This window comes from Psittacula echo, assembly GCF_963264785.1.
Source record: "Psittacula echo genome assembly, chromosome: 6".
Lineage (NCBI taxonomy): Eukaryota > Metazoa > Chordata > Aves > Psittaciformes > Psittacidae > Psittacula > Psittacula echo.
The window spans coordinates 35,805,853-35,817,935 of NC_137743.1; the positions used below are offsets into that span (position 1 = coordinate 35,805,853).

The 12,083-nt window shown below is 39.3% G+C and overlaps 1 pseudogene across 1 annotated transcript in view; it reads right to left on the reverse strand.

Moving 5' to 3' along the window:
* The window catches only part of LOC308223238 (von Willebrand factor D and EGF domain-containing protein-like), a 193,152-nt pseudogene that overhangs the window by 145,410 nt on the left and 35,659 nt on the right, over window positions 1-12,083 (reverse strand). The window contains exon 2 of the transcript in view: window positions 4,327-4,511. The product of the transcript in view is annotated as a von Willebrand factor D and EGF domain-containing protein-like (transcript). The remainder of the gene's footprint in view (window positions 1-4,326; window positions 4,512-12,083) is intronic.

The window sequence follows — 12,083 nt, forward strand, 5'->3', positions numbered from 1 at the left end:
GCTGATGAGTGAGAAATCACTTTAAAGTCTCATACAATCCATGTCTGAATCCAAAAGTCCCTGAACTAGGGGTTGCTGGAGATTGTTAACATGCAAAGCTGAAACTACTCCCCTAGTCCTGTCCTCCCCTCTGGACAAACACATTCAGCTGCTGGCAATGACAAGCACCTGGGGCCAGTGGAACTCTGCTGTGGTGTAAGAGGTCACTTTGAGGCTCCTGTTTTGCATGCCAACAGGAAAGCAGAAAATAAAATGAACTAAAGTGAGGTGCTGCCTTGAGACTGGGAGGAAACTAAGAGTGAGGCAGTGGCTGCTCTGAGAGGTTCAACTTTAGCTGATGGGATGTGGTGCTGTGTAGGTATATATCTGTGTGTGTGTCTGTGTGAATGTATTGCGTGTACACATGGGATGAGCCTATCATTCCAGGTAGTGTGCTTATTTTTGCATGCATACATATATAAATGCCGAACCATACATCTGGGCGATCTGTGTGGATGGGTGTCGTGGGAGGACTGCTGGTTAATGAGGTGCATTTCAGAAGATCTGGAGACCAGTGTCTTACTTCAGCAGTGGGAATGCAGTGACTTTTGTGGTCAGTGTGGTAACATCTGTATTACTCTCTTCACTGAAGGAATACAGTACCACAAACTCTCTGTTCCAGAGGACAAGTGTTTGCTAGTGACAGTTATGCTAGTAGTGATTCTGGTTTTAATCCCTTTCTTTTATCTTATCACCTGATGTTCACAATTGACTACTTAAAGCTGGAAATACTAGCATTGTTTTGAGAGTTAATGAAGCTTACTTGTGCATGTAATATCCACAATATTCTTGCTGGCTCCAGAACCAATTACTATTTGCATAATCAAGTTCTTAATTGACATTTTTGCTTAAGGTGGAGTATAATCTATGCATTTTTACCCTCCTGTAAATGAGGGGAAGAAGTGCATTTCCAGCCATATTTCTGGCTTCACATTAGGCATACGCAGGCATTGCAAGGCCTACCTGTCATTAGCATGGTGTGGCATTTGGATTTGCATTACAGTTAGCAGCAAGGACTGTGCTTCTGTAAATCTATAGATTGATCTCTAATCTGACTGTAGAGCAGATCTGCAATAATATTAGCGGGTTGTGTTCCCTCACATTTCTTTGCAGTATTTATTCCTTTCACGTGGATTGCCCATTTGTGCATGTATACATATGTATGCGTATACTTTATATTCTTATTATTCAGTAGCCTGAATTTCTGTAACTGAAGTATGTTTTTCCTCTATTGACTGTTAAATACTTCTCTGTATCTTTAACACATTTTCTGTTGAGCTTTAATTTGTATGTCAGTTTTGTTCCTCTGAAGGTCATTTTATTACGAGGTCTGGCCATGTTTGTGCATTGTTTCTTGCTTCTCAGTACAGTGCCTTAATCTTAGTAAAAGCTTCCCTATGTTTTCTTCCTTTAGTGTTTCTGCCTTTCACAGTGAATTTGGCAGTTCTTGAAGAATAAACTCATGTTTGTGATGTGGAGGCAGCAGTCTCAATATCTGGAGATATAAAGTTTGAAAGTTTGTGTTGCTTTTCTACTAGGATGTGGTTTTGCATGGGGAAGTCGCTGTGGCCCAGAGTCCATGCCCATGACACAGTAATTGCTGTGCCTCCTTCAGGAGCACAGGGGGAGATGTGAGGAAAAAATAGAGGAAGGAAGGTCAGGATCACTCGTTACCCCCCAGGGAAATTCAGCAGGCAAAGCCTAAATTGGAAAGCTGTTTCAATCAGAAGTATTTTGCCACTGGAGTAATAAGTTTATGGACAGCAGTTGAATCCAAGGGATGGAGAATTCAGGAATACAATTCATATTTTCACTCTCTTTGACATAAAAGCTTTTGGGGTTTTCTTCTGTCTTCACCCACCCACCCCCCACTTTGTTTTCCACTAGGTTTTTGTTTGGTTGGTTATTTGTTTTTTTTTTTTTTTTTTTTTTTTTTTGTTGGTGGTGTTTTGGTTTGGTTTGGTTTGGTTTTGGGTGTGGGTGTTTGTTTGGTTTGGTTTTTTTTTTTTTTAATTAGTGGATAAGCAGCTTCTTAAGAGCTGTTACTTGTCTTCCATTAAAATGGTTGCTGTGACACAGTTGTAAACTGAAATTCCCATGATGTTTGTGACTTGGTTCTGCTCTCTGTTGAATAGAACACTTTCTGTGGTTATGGAGCTGTATGCAGGTCGGGCCACATATTTTTTGGTTTTGTTGGTTGTGGGTTTTTTTTTGTGTGGGTTTTTTTTTTGGTTTTTTTTTTTTTTTTTTTTTTTTTTTTGGTGGCAATGTTATAAATACAGGCTTTGAGAATGTGTCTGGGAGTCAGCTACCCTCGCCCAGGCACTACAGCCAGTTCTGGGAGGTCACCACCCTCATGCCCACCTAGCACATGCAGTTTCTCCTGCTGCAATCCTCTTCTAATCTGGGCAGGATCTCTAAATCTCCATTATAGTTTAAATCCCTTGTGAGCTCAATTGGGTGACAAGAATCCCTACCTACTATTACTTTGAATTAAGAAGTTAATCTTATCTATTGATAAGCAGCTAATTGTATCTGATCAGTATCAACAGGATATTACTAAGAATATATTTTGCAAGATGTTGGAGTGATGTACTTTTTAACTCTCCAGCTGTATTGTTGGGTTTTATTTGGTCTCTCTTCTACCTGTTCAGGATTTTCTTAGACTTGTTTAATTAAAATCAGCTCACTCCAGCCAGGCTGGAATGTTCAATAATAACTGCTTATTAAGGAGTGAGAGCTTTGAAGTTATTATTTTAAATTATTTTATTCCACAGGTTTTCTCAAATTAAATGGAAAGCCAAATTAAACAATGATTTAATTAAGTGGAAGAGATAGAATGTAGAGGCAGATTTAGAAGGTGAAGGTCTAAAAGAAGCATATTCTTCCAGTTGTGACATCTAACAGATGTAATCCTTCATCAGCGTGGTGAAGCAGGGATTTACTGTCATTCAGAGGATAATGAAGAAACCAACGGCAAGAATTATGTTACAAGATAAGAAACTAAACTAATGAGTATAGCTCTATAAACCTGAATAAAAAACTCCAGAGAGGAAATTAAAAGAAACAAAGCATGTATTGTTGGAAAGAAATCTCATACAGTCAAGCCTTGCTACATACACAAAACTGCTGAAATATGATGACAAATTAAATAACTTCATAGAATAGATATACACTTACAGAGCAACTTGTAAAAATAAGCTTCACAATGCATTGGTGTGGTCAAGGATGACCTGCCATGAAATTAATATTTCAATAATAATCATGCCAATTTTTTCATGTTAATTAGATTTATGGTTTGTGCATGCAGAGAGTTAGAAATCCCACAGAAGTAACAATTATCTCTTAACTTTTCATTTAACATTAGATTATTAAGATATATTTCTATTGTGACAAGTTCAGAGGTCCATTTTAAATGGATATGGAACACTGATAATTTCAAAAAGGTTCTCCAGCTAGGGTAGCATCACCTAATATTAAACTTCCTGGCAATCTAGGTTGAATATTTAATATTTCAAGTAATTTATGGTAATAAGTTTATTATTTTCTGAATAAATTTGTTCAACAGTGTGTTTTAAGTATTCTAAACTGCAGCTGGGCTATTTGAGATGGCAATGACTTTAGTTGGTCTCAAGTTGCTCTGACAGCAATAACTGCAAGTTAAATGTTATTGTCATACCCATAAAAAAAGATAATGATAGTTTTGTCTTTTTTAGAGAGTAGACTTATGTGATGGAGGGTTTTTTGCTCTAGAAAGCCATTTGTGTACTTATGAAGCTAAATAACACTAAGTAATAGTGCAAAAAGCCTCAAATTTAACTTTTCCTTCTGTATCACTAAAGAATATCCTCTAATATTAATTTTTCTGGTTTTTCATTTCTGATTTCATAATAAGGACATATTCCTAATTCACACTAAATTATATGGGGAAAGAGTCAGGTGCCAGAATCCATTCTTAAAGGAGTTACTTGGACAAAAAGTATAACTTATGGTGACATATATGGATTACTAAGTATCTCTCTTTACAGTTGCAAACCCACTTTGGTTTATGTTTGAATAATGCCCAGTCCATAGAGGTCCTGGTTTCTGACTGCTGCCTTTGGATATGACATTATTCTTATTTTTGTTGTTGTTATTATTATTATTATATTACTACTACTATTATCATTGGAAAAGTGGTTTTCCCACCTATCACCATTGTAGTCTACTGGCTATGAGAATACAGAGGTAGCTGGAAAGGAAAACTACATCACAGGATATATTCAAGTTCATCAGGGTTTTACTGACTTCAACACATCTTGTTGGCATTTCTGCAGGCTTGTTGTTAGTCATGAAATGGTACTGTGCTGGTGCCAAGGAGTGGTCACAAACCAGGTCCTGAATTGCTGTTCGCTGCAGTTCCAGTGAGTCAAACTTCGTGCTGCGGTAGGGACTGTGGAGGATGTGGTGTCCCTCCTGTGAGCACTCAGGAACTGGAAAGGGTGGAAAAGGACAATGATTAAATAGTTAATTCAAGTTAATTGGATACTGTTAATCACCTTTTAAAGGGGTACATACCCTTATGTTCAGATTCAGCTCAAGGCAAACACTAGGAAAAGATAGAATTTGGAATTAAACATGTAAACTTGGAAGCTTGGTAACATAAAAATTTTAGTTATCTAGATTTTCATCGTATCTGAATCAGAACCAGAAGCTTAAACCTTTAATGTGACCTCATTCTATCTTTAGGGATTAACATCTGAATTGCTCCTCCTCAGAAATCAAATGATGTTCTGAGATTTCAAAGCCTTGTGATCTTTGAAAATAGTTTTGGGGATTTTTTCATATATTACATGCATGAGCATTTTAATCATGGCATAAATTGATGCTCAAATGAATTTCATATACTTTGAAATACATTTTTAGAATAACAAAACTAAGAAATGCTAGGAGAAAAAGAAATGGTAAAAAACCAACCGTACAAGGTTTTTAGAAATAAATTCAGGTTAGGCTTGTAGATTGTCATGGTTTAAGCTCAGCCGGTAATTCAGAACCATGCAGCTGCTCACTCACTCTCCCCGTTCTTCCTCCCCCAGCTCCCAGAGGGATGGGGAGGAGAATCGAAAGAGTGTAAGTCCCATGGGTTGAGATAAGAATAGTCCAGTAACTAAGGTATAAAACAAAACCACTGCTGCTATCACCAATGATAATAATGATAAGTGAAATAACAAGAGAAGAGAATACAACCTCTCACCACCCGCCAACCAATACCCAGCCCAACCTGAGCAGCGATCTAGCCCTTCCAGGTAACTGCCCCTAATTTATGTACTGGGCATGATGTGCTGTGGTATGGAATACCCCTGTGGCTAGTTTGGGTCAGGTGTCCTGTCTCTGCTTCCTTCCGGCTTCCCATCCTCCCCGACAAAGCATGAGACTGAAAAAGTCCTTGGTCAGAGTAAACATTACTTAGCAACAACTAAAAGCATAGGTGATATCAGCACTGTTCCCAGGCTGAAAGTCAAAAACACAGCACTGCACCAGCTACTAAGAAGGAGAAAAATGACTGCTACTGCTGAACCCAGGACACAGACATTCACAGGTCAGACTCGCCTGAGGCATGTACTTATAAAGCCAAATACATGAGAACTTCTGTGCATGCATCACAAAATTTAAATCAAAACTGTTACCCCTTAATGTGTGTTTATTTACACACCTGCCCCATTTATTTTTATATATCTTTTGATTTTTTTAACAGAATATTCTGTAGTTTCTCATCAGCTAATGTGCTGGGTTTGTCTGGGATAGATTAATTTTTTTTCACAGTAGCTACTAGTATGGGGTGATGTTTTGAATTTGTGCTGCAAACAGCACTGATGACAGGGATGCTTTAGTTAGTGCTGAGCTTTATTGACATGAGGTCAAGGCCTTTTCTGCTCCTCACCAATATGTCTTGGGACAGCTGACCCCAAATGACCCAAGCGATATTCCATACCATATGGTGTTATGAACAAGTCCAGAGGAGGGCCACGAGGATGATCAGGGGAGTGGAGCATCTCCTGTATGAAGACAGGCTGAGAAAGTTGGGGCTGTTCAGCCTGGAGAAGAGAAGGCTGCGTGGAGACCTCATAGCAGCCTTCCAGTATCTGAAGGGGGCCTACAAGGATGCCAGGAATGGACTCTTCATTAGGGACTGTAGTGACAGGACAAGGGGTAATGGGTTAAACAGGGGAAGTTTAGATTGGATCTAAGGAAGAAATTCTTTACTGTGAGGGTGATAAGGCACTGGAATGGGTTGCTCAGGGACGTTGTGAATGCTCCATCCTTGGTGGTGTTTAAGGCCAGGTTGGATGAGGCCTTGGGTGACATGGTTTAGTGTGGGGTGTCCCTGCCCATGGCAGGGGGTTTGGAACTAGATGATCTTAAGGTCCTTTCCAACCCTAACTATTCTATGATTCTATGCTCAGCATGATAAACTGGTGGGAAGAAAGGGCGGACATTTGGAGTAATGGCATTTGTCTTCCTAAGTAACTATTGCACATGATGGAGCCCTGGTTTCCTGGAGATGGCTGAACATCTGCCTGCCCATGGGAAGTGGTGGATGAATTCCTTGGTTTGCTTTGCTTGTACATCCATATCTTTTACTTTACCTATTAAACTGTCGTTATCTCGACCCATGAGTTTTTAATCTTTACTCTTCTGTTTCTCTCCCTCATTCAGTTAGGGGGAATGAGTGAGTGGCTGCGTGGGGCTTAGTTGCCAGCTGGGCTAAACCACGACACCTAATAAAAATAAGCCTTGTAGTGATTTTTTGAAAGGTTGTTTATTTTAAAAAAAGCTGATCATGTAGAAAAAAGAGCCTATTCTTGGTTATCTTATCCATTTCTATATGGGGCAAAGTCAATTTTTGCTGTACTGGCATTGTAGAGCAGGCCAAAGGAGGAGACAGAGGTGGAGTTGCTCCCTGTTATGCATTGGCAAAGAATGGCTCAGCTAATTTCTTGCTACAGTAATCTTTAATTGCTAATGGTGATGTAAGTGGCAGAGAACACATCAGAGGAATTGCTCAAACTGGTTTCAGGAGTGAGCCTGGCAGTTAGCAAAATCACCTCTTTGCACTGTAAATAGAGCTTATTTATGTGATACTGTTGACAGAGAATAAGACCACTCCCCATAATAGCATTTTTAAAATGTCATTTTCGGATGGTAACTCTGCTTTAATATTATGCCAGTGGCACTCTGAAACAGATTTATCATTTTTATTTTATTGACAAGATGCTCAGAAGGTCAAAGTAAATCCATTTATGGTACTATTTTTAAAGATTATTTTTATTGTGCCAAAGGCAAAGCAGTGGTATACAAGACAAATGAGGACAAAATGTAGTGTAACAGAGCCTTTATTGCAGTTTTTACGGAACTAAACTCTCAAAGCGATGGTGCAATTCCAGTGCAAAATTCAGCTGAATTAACGAAATTGCTTTTTTAAGTAAAGACAGAGTGCCCTAAGCTTTTCTTTTCTACAGGTAAGAGCCATTTTAGAGAGGGAACACTTGGAAATACTGCACCTCTAATTAAATCTGGTATCCAATTCCCTCCCTCAGATGTCCTTTCTGAAGATTTGGGCCCAGTGGATGGGACCATATGGAGGCTGTCCTTTGCCACTTCCCAACCCAAGGGAATAAGTGACATTTCATCAAACCAACTATGGTCTGACAGAAATGAAAAATTGACCCTATATTTAAAAACTTTTAAAGAATGCAGACCCTTGCCAATTGCTTCAATATCACTCAGTACTTTAGAAGCATTAACAGGAACAGGACTTTGGCTCAAGGCTCTTTTTGCTTGCCCTAAGTACCTGCTTTCTGAAGATAAAAAAGTCTAGAAGTAAACATCTCTTTGTACAGTATTTCAACAGAAGTCCTGCAAGAGCACTGTCATATCATTAACTGCATTCACTTTCTCAATAATATGAAATACTCCTTTAAATGTAATTAATAACCTTCTGCTCAATATGTATTAGTTATAATCCAAATTCACAAAACATGTCATGGTCTTACCAGTGATTAACTACTCTGTCTAAACAGTGCACATATTTTAAACACTGAGATGTGGCTAATTATTTTTCATCCTTCACATAGTTTTGTTTGCAGTAGTTTAGAAAATGCTGTTTTGCATATTAACATTAGACGAGTTGAATGCTGCAGATGGGACTTGCAAAGGGCAGGGAGGGACTTGGAGGAGCACAATAGCAAGAGGCGTGCAAGGTCAGTAAAGAGTGGGGTATTCACCCATTAAATTTAACAGTAGTTGGGACAAAAGCCATGAGTTCACTCCCTAAAGAACATATATGTGAGACTCTGGCCCAAGCAGCCACCACCTCTAAAGGTGTATTTTATTCTCTATTAAATGTCAGAGTATGTTTATATACCTGTGACTGGGTTTAGTCATGCTTGCAGGCTGTTATTGAGGAGGCAGCAGTGCAAATTGATCCACTGTCAGTGCCCCTGGAGCCAGCCTGACGGATTTTGCTCTCACCCTGATGCAGATCAGACCGAATCACACTGTAGTCGATGGTGGTGTGCTGACACAGAGCAGGAGGGAGCTCAAGCAGAAGCTCACACAGGTTTTGCAGCAAGCCATAATCAAAACAATCCCTCACTTATCAAGTTTCCCTTGTAAAATGGTGCTTATTACAGCCTTATGACACAATCATTGTAAAATTTAACATGTAAATTGCAGGCCATAGTATAAGTTAATTATTATGCCTTTCCTGCAGAAATAAAGGCATTGCTGTTATCATCTGTATTATGAAAATGTTATTTAAAAAAACCCCAAGAATACACAGCTGAGCCCTGTTGGTTGTACATCTCAGGGATGTCCATTTATACCTTATGGTGACTGCATCTACACTCTAATCACATGAAGCCTTCCTCTTCATTTTTAATTCGTGACAAAGTCAGATGCAGATGCCAAGCTTGTGTACAGTGATGAAGTGCTCAATATCGCAATTCTCCCCCCTGTTGTGTGGAACAATAAAAGTCCACATACATGTCTTCTGTGGAGTCGCTGTTACTCTGTGGCATGAAGGCTAGATTGCCTTTAAAAAGGAAGTATTTTATTTAATCACCCAGCTCTATTCCAACTGATTGCATTAAAAGGGCTTATGAAAAAAATGCTGGCTTTTCAGGGAGCTGTGTGCTCATGATTGTTATGACCATTCAAATTTCCTTCAGGAAGGAATTAAACTGTGTAGTGAGAATTTGTTGCTCTCAGTCCAGAATATTCTTGGTATCTGGTGATTTAGTCTCCTGCAAAAACCTTCTTCCTAAACCACCTCCACACTCCATATAGGCAAGGAGCTGTTGCTAAAACATAAGAATTTGTTCACTTTACTAGACTTAAAGGGCTTTTTAAAGCCAACAATTTTGTGGCAGCAGCTTGCTGCAAAGAGACACTGAGTAGCTCCTTTTTGACACAAAAAGCAAACAGGTAACAACTGTTGCAGCTGCTAAGTACCATGGCATTAGAGTAACTCTTGACAAAGCAAGTCCTGTGGGGAAAAATCTCTCTCTGTTGAAGTCATGAGGGACGTTGCTGCTAATGCCTGGAGGTTGAGATTCACCTGACGTTAATGTGCAGGAAGTTGTTATGTGCACATGAAATGAGGAGTAGCCAGTGGGCTTGCTGCGAAGAAGAGAGCCTCCTGCAGAAGGCAGAATTATCCAGAAATATCTTATGGAAAATGCTAAGAAAGTGTATATCTGAACTCGTGTTTCATGCTGAAATACTGTTGTGGACCTGGGGTATGGCTCTCAGCTAAAGGAAACATTGGTGTGACCATGGCTGGAGAAGACTTGCATGTCAGTAGATCCTGGGGGCAGCAGCCTAGAAGTCCATTCTTGGTGGGTTGCTCGGTATTGTACCAGAGGACTGAGGCTCCACAATTATACCAGGAACCAGCCAAACAAGTTTGGAAAGGTGCTTTTAGGGCATTACTTTGGGATACCCCCAGCACAGATCTATGCATTTAACACCTTAAACATCTGCTGGCTGGAGCTTATTTTAAGCAGGTTGGTGGCTCTATGGCTTGCAAGAGGCTGAGCCAGCTGTGCATTTCTTTGGCAGAGGCACTGGTGGAAAAGAGGTTGCTGTAGGGACCACCAGGCATGTGCTATGGGTCCATCTATCCTGGCTAATGCTCATGGCCATAGGAGGAAGCACCAGACATGTCAGTGAGGGATGCCAGGAAAACTGGAGCAGCAGGCTGAAAAAGGAAAAAATTCACTAAACCTTTTGCTTTTACTTCTAAAGACAGGTGAATGCAGGTGTGACAGAACTTTGCCTGTCACTCTTGCTCCCAGTAGATATCAGTGGCTTATATGGAGGAAGGTTTAAGGAGCTGTGAGATTTTGTTTTTTCGCTTTGAATAGTGGCTGCAAATCAAACAATATCAATAGGTGATGGCAGCTAGAAAGCCCTTAAAAAATAGAGTCCACAAGCCTGAGGTACATGTTTGTTTTGGGCTAAGTGGTGCCAGCCATGCAATATATTTAAAGGGCATTCTAAAGCTCTGGGAAATAGCAGATGGGTTGCAAAATAATTTTTGTGTGGAGAACAAATGAAAACCCAGTGGCTGATCAAGGATATACTAACCAACAGCACCATTTCGCAATGTGCTGTAATTGTTCTGTGATGAGGAAAGATATATTCCCAGATTCAGCTTTCTTTCTTGCAGTCATCCCCCACATTGTGGGAGCCCAGCTGGAGCTTTCCCCCAAAGCAGCAGTGAGCCCCAGAGCTGGGAAGCAGGGTTGTCCACTGGCTTTCGTATGGCTTTGCTCAAAGGCAGAAAGAGGAGGTGCTGGGGAGCTTTTGAAGTACAACATTTGAAAATATGCACATGTACGTATATCTAAGTATGTGCATGTGCATATAAATCATAAAATCACAGAATGGTTTAGTTGGAAGGGATCTTAAAGATCATCTAGTTTCACCCTCACACCATGAATTTTTATTTTCATATATATATATATATATCAACTTATGCATGAGAATACTCATATTTTTGACATTTGTATGGCATACAGTAAATTTCTGAAGTTCCTCCCTGGCAGATTTTCAGATTTCTACTTTTTGCTTCTTACCATCTATATTGGAACAAAACATCTTCCAGAGTGTTTGAATTTCACTTCACAGGAAAATTATGAAAGATTTTCATTTGCAAAAATCAGTCCAAAATACCTAGGCTATTAAGCCATAACTCTAAACTAGTTGCAGACAAGGGATGTGTTCGCTTTCTTCTCTTTCTGTTTTAGGGACAGTAGGAAACCTTTTAATCACCAGCCACTTCCATGCCCAGTGGCTGCATTTCACTGATGTATCAAAGCTCAACTGAAAACTTCTGAAGCTTTCAACCTGTCAGTGTCACCCACTTCCCCACATTATGATCTATCATACACTGACAGTTTGAGCTGAAAGAGAAGGTATATGTTGGGAAACGGAAATTCTTTCCAAGCTCTTAATAGATGTGTTCAAAATAACAGAAGAATGCTCTTATCTGACAAGATTTACAAATTTCTTTTGATGGATTCAAGTTCCATGTAAAATATAACCTATTAATAGATAAGGCATTTGTAGCTAAGAAACATCCAACAGTTTATGACAGGTGAAAGCTGCTGGTTTATTTCATCAGTACTTGCTAAGATTTTAATGCAATTATTCTCCATGCTGATGACAAAAAATTTAATCCTAAAAGTATTCAGAGACTGAAATTTGTTGTGCATGGGAAAGTGATCACTCCATAAAAATGCTTGAACCATGTGTGCTCTTTTGGTATAAAACATAATAATTTCATACAAAACTTTGATAGCTAATAAAGAAAGCTATTTTCAGGTAATTCAGAAGCAGAAGAACCTCCTACTTAACTAAAATGATAAGAAACTACATTGTATAAACACTGCATACTCATAATGGCTGGGTCTTGAACAAGTCATAATGAGATCATAAGACAAAACTGATAGAGGTAAATGAACCATTGCGTAAAATGAATGTAATTATAGAAAATTTGA